We start from the raw sequence: 22,694 nt of genomic DNA on the forward strand, positions 1-22,694 counted from the left end.
GGCTCTGTGCTGGTAATGGGGGATCTGAATGCAAGAACCGGAAAGGAACCAGACTACATTAGTTCAGCTGGCGATAAATATATTAATAGTGCACATATACAGCAGAATCAACTCTGTACTAAAGCCCGTCAGAACTATGACAGCACGATAAACAGACATGGGAAACACATCCTGCAGCTCTGTAAAAGTCTGGGGTTATATATATAGTTAATGGCAGGACAAGGGGAGACTCTCTGGGTCGATTTACTTACTGCTCACCTCGAGGTAGCAGCACAGTGGACTATGCTATTACAGATCTAGACCACAATAAGATCAACTACTTCATGGTGATGTCACAGCTTCCCTTCTCAGATCACAGCCATATAGTCATGAGTATAAACAAGTCAGCAAATCTGCCATCTTCTGATCAGAACATTCAATTGTATTCCCTCCCCACCAAATTTATATGGAAAAATGACAGTCCTGCACGGTATGAGGCAGAGCTCCACAGCATTCATGTCCAGAATATGATGGACACATTTATCTACACCAAATTTAGACAAGACAAGACAAGTATCAATTCGGCAACAGAACAGTTAACCAAAATATTTCATACAGTAGCCGGCAAAGCCCTGAGAATAAGACAAATGTACAGGAGAAAGAAAGAAATCATTAAAGCCGATTGGTTTGATAAAGATTGTCAATCATTAAGAAAGGAATTACGATCATTATCAAATAAAAAACACAGAGACCCCGCAAACCAGCACACACGCTCCACATATCACCAAACACTGAACATGTACAAGTCACTACTGAGAAGGAAAAGAGCTGATCATATGACAGCTAAACTCAACAAGATCGAGGAGGCTGTCAATGAAAACTACTTTTGGGATTTATGGAATCATTTAGATCAATCAAAAAAAGTCAAATCCACTCCCATCTGTAACCCAAAACTCTGGACAGAACATTTCAGAAACCTCTATTTACAAAATGAACCAAACCCCAGCCAAAAACACCTGACCTCTCAACTAAACAATCTGGAACACACAATAAAAGATCAATTAAACCATTTGGACGCCCCCATATCTTTAAATGAACTGAATGAAAGGATGAAATCCCTCAAAAATAACAAATCTTGTGGCTTGGATGGAATATGTAATGAGATGCTGAAACACAGCTGCCCCAAACTCAAAGATGCTATTCTGAAATTATTCAATCTCTTATTAAAATCAGGACACTTTCCTCAGAACTGTAAGAAAAATCAAATAACCCCAATCCTCAAACAAGGGGACAAGTACAACCCCAATAACTACAGGGGCATTACAGTCAGCAGCAACCTCGGGAAACTCTTCTGTTGCATTATAAACAACAGATTAGTGAACTTCATCCAAGAACACAAGACACTAAATACATGTCAGATTGGATTCATGCCTAAACAGAGAACCACTAATCACATCTACACACTCCACTCACTTATACAGAAATATGTTCAGCAAACAAAACAAGGCAAAATATTCGGCTGCTTCATTGACTTTAAAAAGGCCTTTGATTGTGTTTGGCATGACGGACTCTTCCTGAAACTCATCCAGAGTGGCATCGGAGGAAAGACATATGATGTCATAAAAGACATGTACACTGAAAATAAATGCTGCGTGAAGATTAATGACAAAAGAACCAATTATTTCAATCAGACCAAGGGAGTTCGTCAAGGCTGCAGCCTCAGCCCAACTCTATTTAATATCTATATTAATGAACTGGCCACAACTCTTCAAAAGTCATCTTGCCCTGGACTGATCTTAGATGGCAGAGAAATCAAATGCCTCCTTTACGCTGACTGACCTGCTGCTGCTGTCCCCTAATGAAGAGGGACTACATCAAAGCCTCTCCATTTTAGAAACATATAGCAGAGATTGGGCTTTACCATTAAACATGGAGAAATCCAAAGTCATGATCTTTCAGAAAAAAAATCGCATTTTGAGCAATAAATATATATTCACAATCGGGGAAGAATCCTTCATCATGTCAACCACTATAATTATTTGGGTCTTACAATCTCTGCTTCAGGACAGTTTGATTTGGCAATAAAAGATCTGACAGACAAAGCCCGTAGGACATATTATAGTATAAGAAAATCATTATTTAAATTCAACCCCCATTAAACTGTGGCTGAAAGTCTTCGACAGCATCATCAAACCAATACTCCTATATGGCTGTGAAATCTGGGGCCTCAAATATAAATTAAATTATGAATCTTGGGACAAAAGCCCTGTTGAAATTTTCCACCTAGAATTCTGTAAAAACATCCTGGGAGTTCACAGAAGTGCCCCGAATCTGGGCTGTAGAGCAGAACTGGGCCGGTTCCCTCTCCTCACTGAAATCCAGAAGAGAGCAGCTAAATTCTGGTTCCATTTGTCAGACGCACCTCCAGATAATTACCATCACTGTGTCTTTACACACAGGACAGGACACCCAGAGAGTGACCCTATGCACTATTTAGTAGAAAAATATCAGCTAAATTCATCCATCCAGTTCAGATTGGCCAAACTGAAACAGACAGACAGAATAACGCAGGAAGAATACATTCATGATTGGCAGCACAAAGTCACTCAGGTACATAAATTAAACTACTTCCACAGAATTAAGACGGATTATAAATTGGCACCATATTTGAGCCATATTAAAGATTATGGACAAAGAAAGCTACTGTCAAAGTATCGTCTGAGTGAGCACAGTTTGTCTGTAGAGACGGGTCGACACAGGCAGAACCGGAGACCCAGAGAGGACAGACTGTGTTCACACTGCACTGAAGGAGTTGTGGAGGATGAACTTCACTTCCTCACTCACTGCAGTAAATATGAGACCATTAGAAGCACTCACTTTACAAAAATAGCTCATATTCTACCTGAATTCCAGGACATAAATAACTTAGACAAACTCTCGTATCTAATGGGAGAGAAAGTCGAGTGTGTTCAGCTGGCAGCGCAGTATGTGTCGTCCTGTCATCACATGAGGGCGAGAGACTGACCCCTCATCATATTACAGCTCTATTCAAACTCATATTTTAATTGACTTCTTTTTTTTTTTTTTCTCCTCCCTTCCTCATTGCTCTCTGTTTTTCCTTTTCATTTGTATTTATTTTTATTTGTTTATTATTATCATTATTATTCATTTATTGTATATACATGTTGTTGTTTTTTATGTTTGTAATGTGTTTATTACTGCTTTGGCAACATTGTACACTGTATACAGTCATGCCAATAAAGCTCATTTGAAAAAAGAGAGAGAGAGAGAGAGAGAGAGAGAGAGAGAGAGAGAGAGAGAGAGAGAGATATTAAAGTGACACTTTTAAAAACTTAAAGTGTCTATGACTTTAAAATGGATTCATATCAACACACATTCACAAAGCAGTCTCGTGCAAAATGATTTGCACAAACATGCACACATTTTTGTATGTTTTGGGGCACACCTCCTTCAAAAACAGGGCTCTATGCCGGGAGTACATGAAGACTCATGTTCCTTTTACAGCCAACAACTAAACTCTCGAAGCTGAGACATTTTTCTTCTCATCGTATTTGCTCCAGCTCGAGGAATGAGAGTGTGTGTGTGAGAGAGAGTGTGTGTGTGTGTGTGTGAGAGAGAGTGTGTGTGTGAGAGAGAGTTCCGATGGCAGTTGGCAGCAAAAAATATCAGCTCCTGCTGTAACTTTCATTTTTGCCAGAGAATGTATGTTTTATGACTCAAACGATACTTAAATTATTGGAAACTAAACTAATATCAAAAGAGGCAGAAGATTTTTAAGGTAAGACCTCTAAGAAATTTAAAGATCACATCAAATATTACATATAACCTAAATATCAAGCTAACTGCTAGCCAAGCTAACATTCCATGGCAGTTAAAACAGTTGATCACAGCTCGGGCCTGTCTAAGGCAGTTGCATCTTTCAAAACTGAAGAGGAGCTGGAGATCATATATCCAGCAGAGGTTTTAACAAACAAAGATAGGAAGAAGATGAAAGAGATGATCCTTAGAGAGAATCCAGAGATGCTGTTGTCTGATTACAGTGGATCAGAACCAAACAGAGTCCGGTGTAACCTGCTCTTCTTCACTGATCACCCATTAGCCTGGCACAGCACCCTCATAACTGCCATGCACTGCAGCAGAAAAGGTGGCATCAGTAAAGGTAGACAAATCACTCTAGAAGGAGAAAAGGAGATAAAGCTGACTGTAAACCTGTATCACAATGGTACAGTCATGGTCCAGGGGTCAGAACCCAGCCTTGATGAATTCCAGAAGAATTTCATGGACTTTAAAATAAAGGTGATGTTTAAGAAAGATCCTGAGGTGAAGAGCCGTGAAGAGTCCTACAACAAAACAGCCACAAACACTGACCTCAGCTCGAGCACCCCTGTAGCATACAGAAACGCTGTCTCTCCAGCATCTCCAAAGATCAAGGCCTTGAGAGACAACATCGCTGAGCTGGAGCAGGACTACTTCCTGTTTAAAGAGGAAACTACCAACAGCCTCTGCCAGCTCAAAAACCAGACCAGCGACCTCAGCACACAACAACTTCAGCAGCTCTTCTCTGCTGTCAGACAGCTGGAGGAGAACAATCAGGAGCTGCGAGAGGAGCTGATGAGGGTGAGAGAGGAGCTGATCAAGAGAGATCAACACAAGAACCGGAAAGGAACCAGACTACATTAGTTCAGCTGGCGATAAATATATTAATAGTGCACATATACAGCAGAATCAACTCTGTACTAAAGCCCGTCAGAACTATGACAGCACGATAAACAGACATGGGAAACACATCCTGCAGCTCTGTAAAAGTCTGGGGTTATATATATAGTTAATGGCAGGACAAGGGGAGACTCTCTGGGTCGATTTACTTACTGCTCACCTCGAGGTAGCAGCACAGTGGACTATGCTATTACAGATCTAGACCACAATAAGATCAACTACTTCATGGTGATGTCACAGCTTCCCTTCTCAGATCACAGCCATATAGTCATGAGTATAAACAAGTCAGCAAATCTGCCATCTTCTGATCAGAACATTCAATTGTATTCCCTCCCCACCAAATTTATATGGAAAAATGACAGTCCTGCACGGTATGAGGCAGAGCTCCACAGCATTCATGTCCAGAATATGATGGACACATTTATCTACACCAAATTTAGACAAGACAAGTATCAATTCGGCAACAGAACAGTTAACCAAAATATTTCATACAGTAGCCGGCAAAGCCCTGAGAATAAGACAAATGTACAGGAGAAAGAAATCATTAAAGCCAATTGGTTTGATAAAGATTGTCAATCATTAAGAAATGAATTACGATCATTATCAAATAAAAAACACAGAGACCCCGCAAACCAGCACACACGCTCCACATATCACCAAACACTGAACATGTACAAGTCACTACTGAGAAGGAAAAGAGCTGATCATATGACAGCTAAACTCAACAAGATCGAGGAGGCTGTCAATGAAAACTACTTTTGGGATTTATGGAATCATTTAGATCAATCAAAAAAAGTCAAATCCACTCCCATCTGTAACCCAAAACTCTGGACAGAACATTTCAGAAACCTCTATTTACAAAATGAACCAAACCCCAGCCAAAAACACCTGACCTCTCAACTAAACAATCTGGAACACACAATAAAAGATCAATTAAACCATTTGGACGCCCCCATATCTTTAAATGAACTGAATGAAAGGATGAAATCCCTCAAAAATAACAAATCTTGTAGCTTGGATGGAATATGTAATGAGATGCTGAAACACAGCAGCCCCAAACTCAAAGATGCTATTCTGAAATTATTCAATCTCTTATTAAAATCAGGACACTTTCCTCAGAACTGTAAGAAAAATCAAATAACCCCAATCCTCAAACAAGGGGACAAGTACAACCCCAATAACTACAGGGGCATTACAGTCAGCAGCAACCTCGGGAAACTCTTCTGTTGCATTATAAACAACAGATTAGTGAACTTCATCCAAGAACACAAGACACTAAATACATGTCAGATTGGATTCATGCCTAAACAGAGAACCACTAATCACATCTACACACTCCACTCACTTATACAGAAATATGTTCAGCAAACAAAACAAGGCAAAATATTCGGCTGCTTCATTGACTTTAAAAAGGCCTTTGATTGTGTTTGGCATGACGGACTCTTCCTGAAACTCATCCAGAGTGGCATCGGAGGAAAGACATATGATGTCATAAAAGACATGTACACTGAAAATAAATGCTGCGTGAAGATTAATGACAAAAGAACCAATTATTTCAATCAGACCAAGGGAGTTCGTCAAGGCTGCAGCCTCAGCCCAACTCTATTTAATATCTATATTAATGAACTGGCCACAACTCTTCAAAAGTCATCTTGCCCTGGACTGATCTTAGATGGCAGAGAAATCAAATGCCTCCTTTACGCTGACGACCTGCTGCTGCTGTCCCCTAATGAAGAGGGACTACATCAAAGCCTCTCCATTTTAGAAACATATAGCAGAGATTGGGCTTTACCATTAAACATGGAGAAATCCAAAGTCATGATCTTTCAGAAAAAAAATCGCATTTTGAGCAATAAATATATATTCACAATCGGGGGAAGAATCCTTCATCATGTCAACCACTATAATTATTTGGGTCTTACAATCTCTGCTTCAGGACAGTTTGATTTGGCAATAAAAGATCTGACAGACAAAGCCCGTAGGACATATTATAGTATAAGAAAATCATTATTTAAATTCAACCCCCATTAAACTGTGGCTGAAAGTCTTCGACAGCATCATCAAACCAATACTCCTATATGGCTGTGAAATCTGGGGCCTCAAATATAAATTAAATTATGAATCTTGGGACAAAAGCCCTGTTGAAATTTTCCACCTAGAATTCTGTAAAAACATCCTGGGAGTTCACAGAAGTGCCCCGAATCTGGGCTGTAGAGCAGAACTGGGCCGGTTCCCTCTCCTCACTGAAATCCAGAAGAGAGCAGCTAAATTCTGGTTCCATTTGTCAGACGCACCTCCAGATAATTACCATCACTGTGCCTTTACACACAGGACAGGACACCCAGAGAGTGACCCTATGCACTATTTAGTAGAAAAATATCAGCTAAATTCATCCATCCAGTTCAGATTGGCCAAACTGAAACAGACAGACAGAATAACGTAGGAAGAATACATTCATGATTGGCAGCACAAAGTCACTCAGGTACATAAATTAAACTACTTCCACAGAATTAAGACGGATTATAAATTGGCACCATATTTGAGCCATATTAAAGATTATGGACAAAGAAAGCTACTGTCAAAGTATCGTCTGAGTGAGCACAGTTTGTCTGTAGAGACGGGTCGACACAGGCAGAACCGGAGACCCAGAGAGGACAGACTGTGTTCACACTGCACTGAAGGAGTTGTGGAGGATGAACTTCACTTCCTCACTCACTGCAGTAAATCTGAGACCATTAGAAGCACTCACTTTACAAAAATAGCTCATATTCTACCTGAATTCCAGGACATAAATAACTTAGACAAACTCTCGTATCTAATGGGAGAGAAAGTCGAGTGTGTTCAGCTGGCAGCGCAGTATGTGTCGTCCTGTCATCACATGAGGGCGAGAGACTGACCCCTCATCATATTACAGCTCTATTCAAACTCATATTTTAATTGACTTCTTCTTTTTTTTTTTTTTTTTCTCCTCCCTTCCTCATTGCTCTCTGTTTTTTCCTTTTCGTTTGTATTTATTTTTATTTGTTTATTATTATCATTATTATTCATTTATTGTATATACATGTTGTTGTTTTTTATGTTTGTAATGTGTTTATTACTGCTTTGGCAACATTGTACACTGTATACAGTCATGCCAATAAAGCTCATTTGAATTGAGAGAGAGAGAGAGAGAGAGAGAGAGAGAGAGAGATTAAAGTGACACTTTTAAAAACTTAAAGTGTCTATGACTTTAAAATGGATCTATAAAAGACACTCAGCCCACTTAAATTCAGTTTGTCAAAGTCCATCATGAACAAATGGCGATCCAGCCCCATGTTTCCAGCTCTTCTTAGTAGGGCACAGGCTACTCCAGCCCAGCTCACATCTACTCCATAGAGCAGTCTTTGTGCCGTCTTCAATCTGAAAGTCCTGAGTCTCGCTCTGATATCCACCAACCCCTGGCCTCCTCCTTGTGTGGGTAGATATAGTACCACCGCCTTCAGCCAGTGCTGTCCCGACCAGAAAAAATCCACTAGTCGCTTTTGTATTCCTCGCACTAGATCCTCAGGAGGTTCAAGTATTTTCATTCTTCCAAAGTGAAGAAGCAATCAAATTGTTGCATATTAGGACCCTCCCCCTATATGACAACTGGGGTAGCAACCATTTCCATCGAGACAACTTTGCACACACTTTCTCCAAGAGGCCCTCCCAGTTTTTCTTTTTAAACTCTTCTGTCCCCAAAAACACTCCTAAGTACTTAATCCCTGCACTTCCCCACTGTAATCCACCAGGAAGATTTGGACCTTTTAAAAACACTACCACACCAAAAAGCATCACTCTTTCCCCAGTTAACTACTGCTGATGAGGCTTTTCCATAAAACTCTAAAGCCTGTTTAAGCACCTGAATGTCACTTTGATCTCTGATAATAACTGTGACATCATCAGCATAGGCAGAGAGTTTAACAGAACAATTTAAGGTATTATCCTTTATCCCCTTTAACTCTCTTATCATTTTTCCTAACAAAGGTTCAATTACAATACTGTATAATTGGCCAACCTGGTCTGATTCCTCTTAACATTAATTGGGACACTCAAACCACCACCCATTTTGATCATACATGTCGCTTCGGCATATAAAAGTTTGATCCTTGAAATAAATTTTTCCCCAAAACCAAAAGCATTAAGGGTGTCAAACAGAAAACCATGATCAACCCTGTCAAAGGCCTTTTCCTGATCCAAGGACAACAGGCCCATATTAGCATCTTTACAATAATCACAGTCAACAAAATCCCTGATTAAATGAAGATTATCCATGATTGATCTATTTTTAACACAATACGATTGATCCTTGTGTACCACTTCATATAACACCTTATTTAATCTATTTGCAAGAACCTTAGACAAAATGTTATATTCTGTACACAAAATTGCCACAGGTCTCCAATTCTTTAAAAGTGTTAAATCTCCTTTTTTCGGGAGCAATGATAGAACAGCTCGTTGACAGTTTGTTGGAAGAGCACCTTCACTAAAGCATTTCTGAAGTACTTCAAAATAGTCATCTCCAATTATTGTCCAAAAAGATTTATAAAACTTGGCCGGTAGTCCATACAAGCCAGGACTCTTATCTGAGGAGAGACCCTTTACAGCCAGAGATATCTCCTCAAAGGATATATCAGTCTCTAAGAGCTCTTTATTATCTTCAGATAACACCGGTAAGTCCTTTAGCAGCTCTCTACTGCAATGCTCATCAGATGATTCAGCATCGTACAAACTGGAGTAAAACTCAACAGCAATCTTTCTCATTTTCTGTGGATCTGAGGTAACATGTCCAATATTGTCCTTCAAAGAAAGCATCAATTTCTGCTGACCCTCTTTATGCTCTAAATTAAAAAAGAAAGTAGTGGGAGCATCCATGTCCTTCAGGGTTAAATAACGGCTTCTTATGAGAGCTCCTTTAACCCGTTCATCCAGAATTAAACTTAAATGATTTTTCTTTTCAGTCCAACATTTTTTTAAATTGACATCATCATTAACAGTCATTTCCATTTCAATATCAACAATCTCTTTTTCAAGCCACTTTAAAGTATTTTTTAAACCCACAGAAGAATAAGCAGAAAATTTCTGAGAGAAATCTCTTATGTGCACTTTACCAACTTCCCACCACTTGCCATACTTCCCAAAAAAAACTTATTAAAATCTTTTAAAAGTTTAATGTTAAAGTGCCAGTAACAGCTCTTCCGTGTGCTTTTAGACAGTGTGAACCCAACCCTAATGAGTTTGTGATCAGAAAGTGTATTAGGAATCATTTCTGTACTAACAACTCTATTTTTCAAGTTACAAGATATATAAAACCGATCCAAACGAGCAGCAGAAATCCTATTGTTACAGACCTTCACCCATGTATATTGTTTTACAAAAGGATTGTGTTCTCTCCATACATCCAAGAGATTCAGATTTTTTTTATAGCACCAGCTAAAGAGGAAGCTGACGATGCATGAGATTCTTCCCCATTTCTGTCAAGAGTAAAATCAAGAGTGCAATTCCAGTCCCCCACACAACAATATACACATCTTCATCCTCTTCACTAACTATTTGTTCAAACTTCTTAAAGTAAATTCCTTTCTACTCCAACATTAGGAGCATAAATATTTACAAACAAGAATTTAAAATGACTAATTTCAGCTTTAACGGTTAAAAACCTTCCTTGCTCTACTTCATTTTTTGATAGCACTTTAACATTTACAGTAGGAGAAAAAAGAATAGCCACACCAGCACTTAAATTGGTCCCATGACTGAGAACATACTCTCCTTTCCACCACAAACCCCAATTAACTTCATTACTACAACTGCTATGAGTTTCTTGCAAGAATATAACACTCGTCTTTCATGTTAATGATTTCTGATAAAAACTCATTCATTCTCCCATCCCTCATCCCATTAATATTAAGAGAACCAACCCTTAAGATGTCCATAAGAAAAATTGAAAAAAGGGGAAAACAGATCAGATAGAAAGAGAAACTTTCAGCCATCGTAATTATTTAGATTTTCCCTTCGCTTTTCCCATCCTTTTTCCTGATCTAGCAACCGTTAAGTACTTTTTAAGACGAAATCTTTTCTGTTGTGAAAGTTCATCATAGCTACTTTTTTTCCTAACCCACATTACTGAAGCAATAAACTTTTCAAAATCAGGGAAATAATCTCTTATTTCAACACCTGCCTTTCCTTTTGTCTTATCCAGAAAAGAATTAATCTGCTCAAGGGGATATAAATCTTCTACACCCTCCTTAATCTCTTCAGACCACTTATCATCTCTCTTTCCATCATCAGTGTACTGTGATAAACCTTCAGTCTCATCCATATTTTCATCAGAAACACATTTCTGTACAATATCATCAGCATCACTCTGATCAACTTCATCATCACTCACCTCTGAGAGAGAGCGAGAGCGAGAGCGAGAGAGAGAGAGAGAGAGAGATATTGATTTACAGAGTTGAGAGAGAGAGATTTACAGAGTTGAGAGAGATACCTCCACAAACTCTCAACCTTTCTGCTCCTTGGCAGAAACAGATCAGATGCTGGTGTTACTGGGGGAGGACCATCAGGTGCAGCTAAATTCATTTTTGAGTTGCACACCCTCAGAAACCAATTACTGCCTTAATGTACTACATTCACAGTACTTTTATTCTCTTATGTTCATAATGTCCTGTTAAATGCACATTTTATTTTATATTGTATAGTGTATATTGTTATTATAGTTTTTTATTTGATTCATTACCTGGCATCTTATTTTAATTCTATCTTTATTGTTATTTGTTACTATTTTACTATTATTTGTCTTGTCATTATCTGTTTTGTGTATTAATGCTTTGGCAATATTGTATATAAACACAATCATGCCAATAAAGAACAGAGTGAGAGTGAGAACACCCACAACTCTAGAATTCTAGACATCACACACATTATCTAACCATGCAAGCTTCCCCCCCTAAAGAAACATGACAGGATCAGGTCTATTTTCACATCGTTCCCTGGTCAGTTTGTGTCTCCTAACGTAATCTCCAGCCCCATCAGGCCACCTCATTTTGCCATGCTTATCATTCCTCAAGACCACTTTCCGCCTCACACTAGCTCATTCCATAGACAGACTCTCCTGCCCACCAATCGACTGGCTGGTGAGAATTTCCGGATGACACGCCCCTATTTCTTGGACATGGCTCCCTCCATAGGATTCAGGGGGTGCCGTCTAGGACCATGGTTCACAGGGGAATGGCCAGAATTATACTTTCTTCAATATAGCTTCCTACGCTCCAGACGCTCTCTTCGTGAGTAATCCCATTGCTAGATATTTCATAATTGAATGTATTTAACAAATGTTCTCGATCTACAATCCCAGTCTCGATGTGGCTCAGCGGAGGGAAGAAAGAAATGACACCGAGACTCAAGCTTCAAATCCTTCCTCGCCATTCGTACAGCACGGTCATACGGTCCAGCAAACAACCTTCCCCTCTACCCTCCAATGAAATGGTTCATTTATTTGTCAGGGACCATGCACAAAAAACATTAATCTCACAAGAGATGCTTTGCACCAGATATAGCTACTAGCTAATTTCCATCTGCAGTCCCTGGGCAGGTAGATAAAAATAAAATATGCACATAAATACACACATGTATATTAACAATAAAATTCTAACATTGTACAAAATTAATGATGACAGGTTTGAATTCCCAAAAGCCATTGTTTAACATTTCTGGAGAATGTATAAAAATCTAAAGAAATTAAGATCATCAGGTAGTTTATTCCATTCTTTAATTGCCTTGTATGAAAAGGCAGATTGTGCAAATGCTGATATTCTTTTAGGAATTCTGCAATCTCTCCCTGCAGTAGATCTAGAAACCCTTGTCATCTGTTCTGAACAAAGATGTACAAATCTTTTAAAAGGGGGAGGAGCAATGTTATTAACCATTTTAAAAACAAACCTTACATTTGAAAAAAATAATTACATTTTCAAATCTTAATAACCTGTATTTATTCAATATACTGCAATGATGATACTACAAAGATCTCCTATCTAATACTTTTATGGCCTGTTTATAAAGTGATATAATTGGCTTTATAGTTATCTCGTTTGCTTGCGACCAACAAGAAATACAGTATTTAATATGAGAAAATATCATTGCATTTAAATAAACCCATGATGCCTCTAATTAAGAGAATTTCTAATGTGTCTAAACGTTGCTATATTATATTTCAATGTATTAGTCATTTTTTTAACAAAGAAAAAATGATTTTTTAAAAGAAAGAGTTGAATCCAGAATAACCACTAAATATTGAACTTCTTGTACATTGTTTAACTTCTGACCATCAACATAAACATACAGAAAGGCTCTAGGTTTACTCGTCTTATTAAAATATATGGTTACAGTTTGAGTATTTAATGTAAGATCTGAATATTTAAGCCAAATTAAAACTTTTTGCATGATACATGAGAGCTTTGCTGCTACTTGATCAGCATTACTACCATGTGCATATATGACAGTATCATCTGCATACATCAAAATACCTACATCATCATCATCACACACAGATGGAAGATCATTTATATACAGGCTAAATAACAAGGGCCCCAGTATTGATCCTTGAGGGACTCCCAGATTACATGATTTAAATTGAGATAATGTATTTTTAACCTTAACACACTGAGTACGTTCCATCAGATACGAATGGTTAACTGTATCAAAGGCCTTACGCAGATCTAAAAACACTGCTCCCACTGTCCCGCCTTTATCTAAATTAGTCTTAATGTTTTCTATAAGGTAACGAGCAGTTTCTGTAGAATAATTCATGCGAAAACCAAATTGCATTGGATGTAATAAATTAGCATTTTTTTAGATGCTCTACAAGCTGCCCAACAATCCATTTTTCCAATACTTTTGAAATTATTGGAAGAATACTAATAGTTATATAATTACATACTTCTACTCTATCACCTGCTTTAAATAATGGAGTTACCACAGCTGTTTTAAAAACTGTAGGGAATACACTCTCTTTCACTGACTGGTTTATAATATAAGTTATAGGAGTAATTAAACCATCCTTGTTTTTTTTTTAATGACCTCACTATTTATTCCCCAACTATCTTTTGCCTTCGAATTTGTTAATGATAAAATAATTGTATTAGCTTATGGCTCATCTATTTCCATAAAATGTAACATTAAATTATCATTCAATATTCCTCTACTACTCCAATCCTCAGATATTTGAGATTCAGTGAGATTCCCACCTAATTTATTAGCAGACTCAATAAAAAAATTATTAAAATGATCTGCTATTATAGATTGATCATTTTGAAGCATCCCATCTATCTTAATCTCTGCAACTCTATTGTTTCAATGTCCTTTGCCTGTTAATTTATCTATAGATTGCCAAATCACTTTAGTATTCCCCTTTTGATTATTTAATTAAATCTAGATAAAACGTTGCTTTAGCCTTCCTAAGCTCCATTGTAACTTTATTTCTAAGACTTTTATATAATAAACTATCCATATTAAGACCAGATTTTAATGATTTTTTTAGAGCTACATCTCTCAATTTCATTAATTTCCACATCTTTATTCAACCATGGTAAAGACTGTGTACGTTTATTCTTCATTGTTACTTTAGAGTATTTATTTACAAGTTGCTGAAACACTTCCATAAAATCTTCACAGAATGTCTGACTATTTTTACCTCGAATTACATCATTCCAATTGATTTGCTTCAAATCATTACTAAAGAATTCTAAATTTCTTTTCGATATATAAGGATTTTTCACATTTCCATTTTTATTGGATAAGGTTTTGTACCGAGTTTTAGACAACTTTCTTACAACTAGTGTAAGATTGTGATCCTACAAACCTGTTAATAAATTATACGTTTTCAATATACGATCTACTTTATTTGCAAAAACGAAGTCTATCAGGGTTTGATATAATTGTTATACGTGTTGCCCTTTTAATAACTTGGGTCAAACGAAACTTATTAATAACTAACTTAAATCTTTTCCTACCTCTTTTATCTAGCCAACTAATATTAAAATCTCCCATTTAAAATAATTTCTTTAGCATCAGAAGATTTTGAAAGTTGATCGTAATGCAGATGGAGGTCTATATAGTACAATTATTGCAAAGGACATTTCTGCGTTGACGCAGCACCTGCCAAGCTGTGTCCTTCCTGCGCCTCCTTTTTATCCTATGGGGTAAAATATATGTTTGAGTTCAGAAATAGGAAATACATTCCCAGAACCACTGCAGCCTCGATCCGCGATGACACAGCAAGCTACATCTACAAAAGAAGTTTAAAATAGGCCTTTCTTATTCCACACCCATCATCATGGCCATTTTAAAAAATGGGTATTGTTTAAACCAGCCGCCCTCGCCGGAAGCTCGCACCATAACGAGATGGCTTTCAACAAGGTATGGCACAACAACATCGCCATTATCGTATGGCGTTATGTATGCTGTTCACTCTGGCAAAGATAACCATCAAACAACTTTCCCTCGTAGGAGGGTTTTCATACCAAATGTCTTTCAACGAAGGGACTGCACGCAACGTCGCCATTATCGTATGGCTCTACACACGTTGTCCCCTTTGGCAAAGATACCTCAAACTACTTTCCCTCGCCGGAGGGTTTTCATATCAAATGTCTTCAATGAAGAGACTGCACGCAACTTCGCCATTATCGTATGGCTCTACACACGTTGTCCCCTTCGGCAAAGATACCTCAAACAACTTTCCCTCACCGGAGGGTTTTCATATCAAATGTCGTTTATCTTTCAACAAAGACACTGCACAGCAATGCCGGCCTAAAGCAAAGATTCTGCTCAACCAGGGGCTCTCGACGGAGTGCCCAAAATCACACTCGAGGACAAAGAGGAAATGCACAGGGATGAAATCAAACTCGAGAAAAATAAATAAAATAAAACTGCTTTCTCATCGCAAAGGCTTCACACAACCACGCCAGAGGTATTTCAAATTTCACGTCAAATTCTGACGCTCGCATCTCTTAATTCCTCAAGAATGAACGCCCAACACAAGACCTGGTTCGTACCAAACTGGATCATCTATTTTGGGGTAGTATACTACTTTCTCTCTTTTTGGTAGTAGGCTCCTCGCCCCTGCCTCCTATCTCCGGCAGGACATGACGGTTCCGGGTACAACTCCCTCGGACTGCCGGACGGGGCCTACGCCAAAGAGACACATCACCTCCCGTTTTACATCTATCAAATAAACGGCATCTCAAACTTCACTCAAGCCTGCGTGTCTTCCCGATAGAACAATGTTTACGTTTCTGCGGTCACAGCTTCAACATGTCAGCTCTGTCATCCCATTGTGATAATTTCTTATATTTGTTTAGGTAATATAGGAAGCTTTAACTGGGGAAAAAGCTAAATGTCTCTAGTGAATAACGCATGGTTAAGATGAAAAAATATTCAATTTTGTCAACTCTATTCTGAATTTTTTCACAAAAAAAAAAAAAAAAGTAAAAACAGAGAAAATATCTGTACTTTCTCTCTTTACTCCTTTACTGAACACCATTATTATATAATTAAAGACAATGCTTTTTAGTGTGTCTGACGGAGTTAACACAAATTACAGTAATTTGTTCTGGAAGTTATGAAGTAAATAAATGTAAATTTTCAGAAGGTTTTTTTTTTTTTTTAATAAAAACATGTTCCCTTATATGGCTCATTAGAGACCTTTGCAAACAAATATATCCATTTCAAATTAATTGAGTATAAAAAAATGAAAACTAATATTTAAAACATGTTTTGTCCTTTATCTCAAGAATCAGCAGCCTATCAAGGCAATTTTCTGGCATTAAATAAATCTTCTATGCTCATATCTATACAACTCTTTTAGAGTGCATCACTATTGGTGTTGTATATGTTGTTTTTTGAAAACCACTTTTAGATTGTAACTGTAACTTGTTTTGTTCATTCAAGTAATGCCATCAAACAGTCAGTGTAACTCGTTGACCAGTTGATGGCAGTGTGATCATTCTGACATGCACTCTCGGAAAAACAAAAGTACAATTTTGTACCAAAGAAGGTACAAACCCTTGTCACTGGGGCGGTACCTTTTACTGGTACAGAATTGTACCTTAATGTAAAGAAACAAATTTGTACCATTACAGTCTGTACCTTTAAAGACACTATTTGTACCATGGAGAACCAAAATGTACCTTTTCTTTTTTCTTCAACTTAATGGTACAATATTGTACCTTCATCTTTGGTACAAATTTGATCCTTTAAGGTACCACCCCAGTGACAAGCCCTTTTGTACCTTTAATGTGTCAAATGTGTTCCTTCAAGTATTCAACAATTAAAGGCCATTTTTCTATTGAATAACATTCAACAACTGATCCCAAAAGGCATCGATTTAATGTCAGAAACCATACACATCAAATACATGTTTTTGAATTAATACTTTGTTCCAGGTTAAAATATTTCTTTTTGTCTAAAATCATCTTTACAGTTTACAATGGAGACTTCAAACATATTTTTAACAATATAAAAAAAAAAACATTTCTCCATTTGCTACAAAACATTTCATAAAAAAATTACACTAAAATGTCAATTTCATTCTCCCATCTACAATAAAAATTCACAAGCTATTTAATAAAACAACATTCAGACTTTTAAATTAATTTTTACCTTCCACACAATACCCTTGCACCCTTGACATCTTGCAAGATTTCTTGCTGAACAGACTGCGGTAGGACATTTTTTTTCTCTGCATTTCAATACAAAGGAAACCAGATTTCCTCTGAAATTAGTCAAAAGATCATTCATATCCAGCACAACATCTTCAGGAGTATCCTCTGCAGTGTCAGTGTTGACTTCATTGTCACTAATGTCAACTTCATCCTCTCCAGTGACGTTATAATGACTTGGCCAAATGTGAGTTCTGTGTTTTCTATATACATGACGCCTGAAAGACTCGTATTTGAAAAAGTAATTTTGGCATCCATCAAGTCCGCAACAGATGGAAAAGTCATGCTCATGAGCATGAATCAATCCTATATGTTTGATTAGTTTCACTACAGTAAAGTGTCTGCGTGAACACTTTGGACATGCATAGGGCCGTGGCATCCTCTCAATCTAAGATAAAAGATTAATAATCCTGACGACAGCAGTTGGCAATGGCTTATCACCAGGTGCAGTTACCTTCAACACATGCCTTTGGAGAAAGAGTAGAGTGTTCCTGTTGTACGAGGGATACGCAAGGTTGAATACAAAATACGCGCAAAAAGCAGAGAGAACACCGTCCTCTACCCCAACTGCTCTGCAAACTTCAGATCCCTCCATTTTTACAGTGCTGAAGATTCTCTTCTCACTGAAGACCTGTTTCCAGTTAGACGTTCCCAAAATCTGTACAGTGGGATATGGTGTGGCTGGTTCTTCCTAAAAAAAAAAAAATAGAAGAACCAATATTATAAACATCAGAAGTAAATCTGGATTAAATTCATGTTCCCAATGACTAGTTACAACTGTCCATCTACACTTCTTATTTAATCTCATTTCACTACATTTCTTATTTTTTTTTTATTTATTTATTTTTTTTTGTTGTATAATTGTATTATAAGACTTTAAATTCAATAATGTAATGAATCTGAATTTAAAAAATACAAGCAAATAAATGAAAATAATTTTCAAAAGCCGAAATTTCGGTGCATCCCTACTTGCTTTAGATTCTTTGCATTCAATACCTGTCCGATTGTGATATAATCATCCACTTTCTCCCTGAAAATCACCGGAAGTAAAACCAGAGCAGCACGAAAATCCATATCTAAAAAGACATTGAACATATATTAGGGGTGTAACAGTTCAAATTGCTCACGGTTTCGGTACGTGTCATGTTCAGAAAAAAGGTCTACTGACAAATAAAAAAAAAGAAAATAAGAACAAATAATCAAACTACAAGCAATCGCACAAATAAATACAATAAAGCAAAGATACAAATAAAATAAATGGTGCTTTTCAGGTTTTTCTGGTAAATATTTTGGGTAGCGGAACTTTTTTACACTTAATTTTTCTTCAACAAACCATATTATAGATTAGGCTTGCTGCGATACTTTGTGTTACCGGCGCTCAGCTACAACACCGGTTACATCACTTGCCCAATTGTCTTATAGTAATAAAAAATAATTTAGTTCAGTAAGCAAACACTACAATAAAAAAATTGGACGTTTTACTTTCGAATTAGTGATAAAACATCCCTGCCCCCCGGAGTGTGTCACACTCCTATTAACTGGTCGGGAAATTTACCACATCTACCTTTTTCACATTTAAAGTGAGAACTGACTGGTGCTAAAATAGGAGGTTTCATGACTTTAAGCAAAATGTCTATAATGACTAAAAAATAAATATTAAACATTTGACTTACATATCCATTTCCCTCTGCATCTCTAAGGAAAGGGTATTTGAAGATAAGAGCCTTGACTGCGCAAACAGTCACTGTTTGAAGGATATCTATCAAAAGATTTTAAAAAAAGTGCACACATTTACAACAAATTTTTACCAGGGTTTGGAATTTAAAAAACAAAATAGTGTTTTTTTATTAAACTTACAGTGTGTGTTGAGCCATATTCTCGTGCAGTACTCGTACAATTTTATGCCGATAAGTGCTGATCTTATGACATGGTTCTTTATTATCCAATTTTAACTGAACATCCTTTGGGAATTTTGTTAGTGAGAAGACAAGAGGAAATGGGGTTGGAGTTCTTTGCGCTTGACAAAGGACTTTCAACCTTTGTGCTCATCAGAAGAAAATATAAGGGAACATAAATAAATTAAAAAAGACCTCAAATGATAATACTTGCCTCACAGCTGAAGGTGTAGTCAGGCATTCAGATAGTTCTTCACTCTGGTTCTCTTTAAGTTGTTGGATAAGTTTGATAAATTTAAATTGTTTCTTAAAATACTTCTCAAAAAGCTGTGCCATCATGTGATCCGTGAGACCAGCACTTACAGTTTCCCAATCAACTTCAAAATCTAAGAGTCAAAGAGACATTTGCTGAGTTTCAAAAAACTTCTCTAATACAATTAATGAAATGTATATGACTTATAGATATGGCAGAATCAGGTAACGTTAATCACATTATTTTAAACACGGGAAGAGTGATGTGCAGACCAAAAAGAACACGCGGCTCAAGTTTGTCTGGACTTTTGCAAGACATACTTTGTGAACATGCACTAGACGGTTATTTGTGACTTATATCAGAGTTGGTTTGGGATGAAAACATGAAATACGCAGAGTTTAATGGGTATGAAACCGTATGTCTAACGAATGTCAAACGTTAAACTAACTTTAACTTACCGCCGAATAAATTTATGCAAGTTAACGTTACTTTAAACTTGCAGCACACGAACTAAATCACTTTAATCTATAAGCGGACGGCTAATAGCACTCGATTCATTCATAATTAAGCTAATTACACTTGCTAATGCCATGCTTAAACAGTTGTAACATTTAATAGATTTTTGATTTGATTAAACATAAAACTCACCTTTGAATTTTGTCTTTTCTTCCTCTGAGAATTCGAGTCCGGCCTCTGTTAATTTTAATAGTTGTTCTGATGACAACGACGACAAAGCCATGGTTCGTTGTCTGCTTCCCGCTCTCCGTTCTGTTTGAAAATTCTTCGGCCAATCAGTGTCGTGTTGCTATGCCTAACAGTTAACAGTTAACGTTATACAGTGGGCAGTGAAGAATGGCTAACAGCATTGGGTGCCGTCGTATAGGTTATGCTAGATTTAAGAGCTAATTTCGATTTGAGTAACGTTAGGCTAGTTGAAACATTTACATTTTTTGCCTTGTGTACTAAATATAAATACAGATAACGTTAGTCAAAACTCACCTTTACATTTCGTCGACTTCTATTTGATAGTTACAATCCACCTTAATTTCAACAGATTTTATGTCGAAAAAAACTCACAAAATGCCCGGACGTGCTCCAAACGTATGCAGCCTTCTTCCCGCTCTAATAATCCGTTACGGCAGCAGCGCCGCCGCCTTCGACCAATCAGTGTCTTGTTGCTATGCATATTATCTAATCGTGCATGAAACAGTAATTTGGCCGGAATGCAGTGGAAAGCAAACGACACATTCTGTGGATGGATACCAATTATGTCTTAAATGTAAATGTATTTTATCTATGAAAATATTTATTAAAACACTGCATGAAGTATTTTGTTTTATAAATATCACAAAACCTGCTTCCTTGTGGTTTTCCCATGTTTTTGGCACTATTTTTTCAGAACTGTTATGATAATGCACATTTAAGCCAGTTGTAGTTAATTTAAATATTTTACTATGGAAATTATTCATAACTTTACTATTTCATAATTTTCGTTCATAGAGATTGTATGCTATTTGCAAATGTAATAATAAGGGAGTTGTCTATCAAGGTTAATGTACCCTTGATGTGAGAACAATTTTGTACCTTCATTTCAGTTGTACCTTAAAAGTTACCAAACAGTATCATCATAGGTCTTTCCTGTACCATTTAGGGTACAATTATTAAAAAGGTACAAATATGTTCTTCGAGGAACATTATTTGTACCATCGTGTACCTTTTTTTCTGAGAGTGTGGACTGAAAGGTCTAGAACATTGCATTGTTTTGTCCTGTGACTTCTGACCATGTCCTAAAATCTCTTAGCGTAGCTTAGAGTCACTCAACACATGAGGGTCTAATAAAGCTGTTGTGGTTTTTTTGAAGACTGAACAACTAGTTAATCAAATAACTGAAAATGGCCTTTGGGTGAAGGGAATGTTTGTGCCGGCAACTCCGTTGTTTGCACCGGCTACAAAAGTCATAATTTCAAACGTCCCACCGTTTATTAAAAATGAAGCGATCGTTAAAGAATTGTCTCGTTTTGGGAAATTAGCCAGTCCAGTTAAGATGGTACCTTTTAGGATGTAAAAATCCAGCTTTAAAACATGTTCTGTCATTCAGACGACAAGTTCACATGTTTTTAAATTCTCAGGATAAAACTCTAGATGCGTCGTTTAGAGTAAATGACGGAGATAGTTCCTATGTGTTATATGCAAGCACTGAAAGCTTAATGGTATTTTGAGTGTGGTGATATTTGCCACAAAAGATTCTCGTGTCTGCATAAAAATAGACCAAATGAGACTAGGGTAAGAGAAGAACAAGATGTGGAAAATGAAGCTACAATCGAGAGTGAGGTTGATCAGAATCAAGCTACAATGGAGAGTCAGGTTGACCAAAATCGGGAACCAGTGAAAGTTTCAGAGGGCCAAGGTGTGGATAAAGGTGAAGAAAATGAGGTGAGAGCAAATTCTAGTAAATCTGCTGTGGTTTTGCCAGAAGAGCAGCCATGTTGTAGTAGTGAAATAGCCTTTAAGGTAATGACTACTGTTGAAGATGTGGTTTCTGGAGAGTTATTAAAGAGTCAGGATGATGATGGATTAAATGATGTCGATTGTTGTTCTAATATATCTGATTGCCCGAAAGTAGGTGATGATTTGTACACTGTGGAGCAGATTAATGAGTTTCTGGACGAAACAAAAGGTAAAAAGGCAAATATTGCTGATTATTTCCCGGATGTTGATAAATTCGTTGCTTCAGTTGTGTGGGCGCGGAAAACGTATAATTTTTCTGTGTTATCACAACAGAAACGTTTTCGGTTGAAAAAACATATAGCTACGATAAGGCAAAGGAAAAGAGTAGGAAAGGAAATTAGGGGAAATCTTAAATAATTGTAATGGCTGGCTGTCTGTCTCCTTGGTTTCCTTGTCTTTTCTGTTTTTCCCTACTTTTCTGTCTCATGGAGCCTTTGAGTAGCGTCTTTAAACGTAAATGGCCTTAACAAGCTTTGCTCTCCGAATGTTTAAAACTTAAAAATATTGGAATGACTTTACTTCAAGAGACTCATAGTGATAAAAATAATGAAGTAGAATGGGGCCTATGGTGGGAAGGAAAGTATATTCTTA

The 22,694-nt window shown here is 37.2% G+C and overlaps 1 long non-coding RNA gene across 2 annotated transcripts; it reads right to left on the bottom strand.

The window, feature by feature from the left end:
* Positions 1–17,324: 17,324 nt before the first annotated feature.
* LOC127652123 (uncharacterized) lies at positions 17,325–19,601 on the bottom strand. Of its 2 annotated transcripts, XR_007971666.1 has the most exons (4): positions 19,305–19,601; positions 19,121–19,206; positions 18,444–18,523; positions 17,325–18,138 (listed from the first exon to the last, which is right to left on the bottom strand). It is a non-coding gene; the product is annotated as an uncharacterized LOC127652123 (long non-coding RNA). The 2 variants fall into 2 exon arrangements; XR_007971665.1 differs by having other exon boundaries at positions 19,121–19,601.
* Positions 19,602–22,694: the final 3,093 nt, after the last annotated feature.

This window comes from Xyrauchen texanus, chromosome 11, assembly GCF_025860055.1.
Source record: "Xyrauchen texanus isolate HMW12.3.18 chromosome 11, RBS_HiC_50CHRs, whole genome shotgun sequence".
NCBI lineage: Eukaryota > Metazoa > Chordata > Actinopteri > Cypriniformes > Catostomidae > Xyrauchen > Xyrauchen texanus.